Source organism: Gymnoscopelus microlampas (assembly GCF_963454915.1).
Source record: "Gymnoscopelus microlampas genome assembly, chromosome: 8".
NCBI lineage: Eukaryota > Metazoa > Chordata > Actinopteri > Myctophiformes > Myctophidae > Gymnoscopelus > Gymnoscopelus microlampas.
Window position 1 is genome coordinate 54,634,406 of NC_139945.1, and position 5,930 is coordinate 54,640,335.

Sequence of the window (5,930 nt, forward strand, 5' to 3'; positions counted from 1 at the left end):
AGGAGTAGTGCTCAGCAGGTATTGATCAGAGAGGATGAATCATTTTATTAAAAAGAAACTTAACTTATGCAAAGTGTGTGTGTGTGTGTGTGTGTGTGTGTGTGTGTGTGTGTGTGTGTGTGTGTGTGTGTGTGTGTGTGTGCGTGCGTGCGTGCGTGCGTGCGTGCGTGTGTGTTGGTAGTGAGAACCAAGCTGGGATCGCCATAACGCTTTGCTGCTAAACAGTGTGCGCTTGTCTCTGCGCACGAGCGTGTGTGCGTGCGTGTGTGCGTGTGTGCGTGTGCGTGCGTCCTGTTACCCAGACCTCAACAAAAAAGGGAAACAGGCTTGGGATGAATGCAAAAATGTATAATTTTATTAAAAATAGAAGAATGAATTAAGTAGAAAATAACCAATGTCTCCAACTAACACCTGGCAGGGAAACTAAACTGCCAAACTAACTGAGGAATTACTGAAGCAAACAAAAACCAAACAATAGGCTATACTCTGTGTGGCCATGCTCGGGTGTGGCCCAGGTGGAAGACCAAGCACCCTGTGAAGTGTGGCTCTTTTATAGTGATGCAAGCTGCCTCCAATCCCTGATATGCTCTATGCACAGCAGCCATATTGTGGAGAAATTCACAGGTGTTGTCAATGCTACTAATGAAGGCTCTGTTCCATTCAGGTCAAACAGAGTCAGGGTGCTGATATTGTGCATGTTGACTCACTGGAAACACTCTGAGGAGCTTCCAAGTGGCCTCTTGACGGGTGTGTAACTCTGAGAGTGTACAAATGGAACAGGTCCATTTGGTTCCATTTGTACACTCTCAGAGTTATGGTGGTCGTGGAAATAAAGAAGTCTGACTGTGCTACACTAAATGGAACAGAGCCTTCATTAGTATCATTGGTAACACCTGTGAAGGAAGTGATAATGTGGCTGCTGTGAATAGAGCCAATAGACCATATTCACACGGCGGCCATATTGGAATTTAACATTGAAAGTGCCACCACCCGGGGTGGCTACTTCCATTGACTTCATTGAAACATGGCCGCCGTGTGAATATGGTCTATTGCCACCACTCTCCAACCAGGACCTAGCACACTGAAAGACATGAAGATTAGCAAGGCACACAGCCCTCACATACATATGTGTATGCAGGAGGGAAATGATGGGGTTTCTTGGGGAGGAGTTCGGAGTGATTGTTGTTCTGCTGCCGTCCTCTACAAGCTAGGTCAAATGTCCTGACTGGTCAAATGTTCTGATTAGTCTGTGTGTGGGGTCTGCTCATAATTCCGACATCCCATTATTCCAACCATTAGGTTAGTAGGGTAAGGGTTAGCGATAGGGTTTGTTAAAATGGGGCCAGTCGTTGATGTGTTCACGGTCCTCTGCTGGATACCTTCCCCATTACTCATAAAAACGCAACCAATTCAGCAAACATGTTTGCATCATCCTTGATTTCACTGTCAGAGGAGCTGATTTATTTCTTAGCGAAAAACAGGCCCTAGCTATTTTCTGAGTGGAAAGGTTTATTGTTTTCATAATCATTGATGCTGAGCAAAATCAAATATACCAGTCAAAATACCAGTGGGGTTTAGCCAGGCTTTTTGTTTTGTTTACCAGCCTGTGTGATTCTCTGTCGTCTCTGGGCTTCAATGCATACAGAATTTACTATATGAATGCAATCTTGTGTCACATTAGAGACCAGTGTGTTTTTATGACTCCAAGCTGTTTGAAACACAAACTTTTTTTTTGCTTTGTCAAAGTGAAACCTTTCAGCCAAAAATTGCTTTTTCCCCGAAGCTGTGAGGATTATGAACTCTCGCTCTTGACCTTAAACTGTGACCATCGCATTATTGATCTAGTGATCTGTGAAACACCTGTGAACTCTGCACTAAGAACTGAATCTGTGACACATGAACTCTTTTTTTTAATGCTGTTTTTAATGCTGATGCTTTTTATACTGTTGTTGTTATTTCACAGTTTTAGCTTTTGTTGTTTAGGTGTATTTATATTATCTTATTTATTTACTCTGCCATGACCAGGACCTGGGTAACATAGCTCCTTGACCTAGACTTGAAATATTTTGAAACGCACTATTTTTATTTTGCAATACAGTCGCTGATGACAGAAAGGTATTTTCTCACAAAGTACTGTACTGTACTGTACTGTACTATAAGTATGACGATCAATACTGTATCAACTGTCAAATCCAAGGCTGATTTACCGAAATACTTTCACTACCACATAGAAGCGCATGACCTTTCAGAATAAGGGAATTGCGAAGTTTGTCCTACATGCAATCAGCAGAAGCACATTGAAAAACACAATGAATGAATGGGCCCATTCAAGAGTTAAAAACAAGTTTTCACATCACCAAAAAAACAAACACATTTGAGTTTCGACTGTATATTTAAAAGATTCTGTCTTCTTAGAATGTTGCTCTCCATGCTATTGGCCTCTATAGTGTGAAATTGGTGTTTAATGAAGGTTAGAACCATCAATGTTATGATTACAGTGAAAGACCACTAAACTACTTGACTGTCATTGTTACCCAGAATGGCATGCAACATGTCATGGTATTATCATTAAAGGATGACAATGATAATGAATTTTATTTGTATTGCACCTTTCCAAACAAAGTTCCAAAGTGTTGCACAGAGCAAGGTTAAAAGCAACAGACATCAAAGCAAAAATAGAAAAGCAGTTTGATTAAACTGTCTCTGTAACAAAGTGTTTTTATCCAGTCATATACATATATCATAATTTTAACATAAACATGTTACAATTGGGGGTAGTGAAAAAACAAGATATGACACAGTCATATTATACCAAGTTGCTCTCTCCAGCGTCCCCGCACGGAACCAAATGGACCCGTGGCCCTGTACCCTTTCGCTCGCGGACTAACAAAAGTGGCCAAAATGGCAGTAAATAGTAAATAGTTTATGAACGGAGCTAAATCAGTTTGTGTCCATCAGTAAGGGCATGTGTGCGTTGTCTTGTTTTTTTCTGGGGCGCTGTTGGAGGCGGCGCTGTGTGTGTGTGTGTGTGTATGAGGAGCAAAGTCAATCGTTTGTTTGATGGCGACGACCACAGCAACAGCAACAGCGCCACAGACCATAGAGATACATACAGTGGCCGAACACAGTATTGTGGGTCGTCTTTGGATCCCATATTCTGAGAGGACATTGAGCCCTCATTGGCTAAAGGACCAGCCAATGAGGAAAAAGTCACGCAAAAGTCACGACTACGAGTGTAGATGTTGACCAGGTTTTGCAACCTGGTAAAAAAAAACAGAGTCCGATGGTGTCTGATGGCACGCAGCTAGTAAACCTGGCACAGCCTTCATTACATTACAGACTGTACACACACACACACACACACACACACACACACACACACACACACACACGCACACGCGCACGCACGCACTCACAGACACACACACACACACACACACACACACACACACACACACACACACACACACACAGACACTGCTCCATATGGCTGCTCCATCTGACAGCTGATCTCACAACATGCGATGGAATCAATTAACAAAGGGCCTCAGTGGCAGTGGTGGAAAGTAACTAAGTACATTTACTTAAGTACAATTTTTAGGTATTTGTACTGTACTTGAGTATTTCCAATTTCCAATACTTTTACTTCTACTCCACTACATCTCAAAGGCAAATATTGTACTTTTACTCCATTACATTTACTTGAAAAATGTAGTTACTAGTTACTTTTCAGATATAAACTATGATATAATGAAACATACATTAACCACTTTAGCCCTATTTTATACATAGGCTATTTGAAAATAGCAGATCTACAAGCTCACAACGCGTCGCAACGCGATGCGTTGTGAGCTTGTAGATCGGCTATTTTCAAATATTTAGTACTTTTACTTTTGGTACTTTAAGTACATTTTGATGCCAATACTTTTGTACTTTTACTCAAGTAAATTTAGAATTCTGGACTTTTACTTGTAACCGAGTATTTTTATATTGCCGTATTGGTACTTTTACTTAAGTAAAGAATTTAAGTACTTTTTTCCACCACTGCTCAGTGGCCACCGCTGAGCCTCATCCACATGGTAAGGAAATCCCTTCATACTTATGGAATAGAACGGTGGTTTCAGGACACATAATAAGGGCTAGATGTGCGTGTGATACGTGCACTGTGTGTGTGTGTGTGTGTGTGTGTGTGTGTGTGTGTGTGTGTGTGTGTGCGCGCGTGTGTGTGCGTGTGTGTGCGTGTGTGTGTGGGAGATGTAAAGTGCTGAGGCAGTGGAAGGAGGAAAGACATGTGTCTTTGTGATTATCTTTCATATGAAATCATTATATCTATCTGTTTGTGTGTGTGCCTGCGTGCGTGCGTGCGTGCGTGCGTGCGTGCGTGTGTGTGTGTGTGTTAATATGTTATTCTGTGTGTCTGCATGCATGCTTTTCTCTTCTCTGTTTTTGGTTTTGTTTATTTTACACTTTAAAAGGACATGTTTACAGTACAACATCAATGTACAGGCAGATTAAAACAACATCAAGCACAAACATTCTGTGTCCATGTCTCTCTCTCCCTCTCTCTCTCTCTCTCTCTCTCTCTCTCTCTCTCTCTCTCTCTCTCTCTCTCTCTCGATCTCTCGCTCTCTCTCTCTCTCTTATTTTGTTCTTTATTTACCCAGGGTTGCACAAGTGCTACTTTTCAGCAAGACACACACAGACAGACACACTATCTGTCTGTCTATATGTGTCCCTTAGACAGGGGGAGACAGGCATTAAGCTACGGGTGGCTAGCTTAGTGGGTTGAGAGGCCGCCTGGTAATCAGAAGGTCACCGGGTCGCCCCCGGTACACCCAGTATACGTGTCAAGGTGTCCCTGAGCAAGACACTAACCACTAACAGCTCCCCGCTGAGCGCCTCTTCAGCTGGGTGATGTTGGAACTGAATTTCCCACGGGATTGATGAAGATCAACCCTCCTTCCTTCCACCCTCCCCTGTGATCAAACCTCACGCTGGAGCAGCAGTAATAAACAGTAGTAAGTCATTGTCCGCCGTGTCCAGCCCCCACAATTACAGAGAAAGCTATTCATTTGCCACTGGTGCGGCACTTCACAGCATTGTGGTCTGTCAAAGACAACACAATGAAGTCCACTAAAGCCAGTGATAGTGATAACAAGGCTAGCCACCCCGTGACTGGTACTGTATCAATCCAGCTACAGAACCAGCCCGTATCATCCCACATCCAGGCCAGCACCACCTGCATTACTGTATGTCTATTGAAGATGAGAGGGTGATGCTAGTGCTAATGGGGGTTGTATTTGTTTTTTAATTATCACCCAAAGCACACCACCCACCATTTTGCTAAAAGTGTGTTTCAAACCAATTAAATCATGTTTTTTTCTGTTTTGCTCAGGTTGTTTAGCCTTATGTCTGCATGTGTGCGTGCGTCACATACGAGAGAGTGAGAGAGAGAGAGAGAGAGAGAGAGAGAGAGAGAGAGAGAGAGAGAGAGAGAGAGAGAGAGAGAGAGAGATGCATAATGCTTTCATTATTAGGCCTGTAAGGAGTGTCTGCATTGGGTGCCGACTTTTGCTCACTAGTCTTGATTGTTTGCTTGTTCTTATTGATAATCAATCATTTATTTATATGGGATTATTTCATTGCGGAAGCCTGGATGCTGCTGGCGTCGAGTAATCTGAATTTGAATGTTTGAATTTGAATTTGCATAACAAAAAATGGGCGAGCTTAACTTATTATTTTCAAAGCCTGTAGTGTGCCGCTTGCGGCTGGGGATGATATTCTAAAATGTGTGCCGGTCAAGGGATTAAATGCCGGGGCTGATTTTCTGTCCCAGTCTGCCCCTGGAGACAGACATGCATACAGACTAGCCTGGGACCAGACGAATCTGCGAGTGCAAAAAAAATTTGCACTCTGCTATTTGGGTCTGG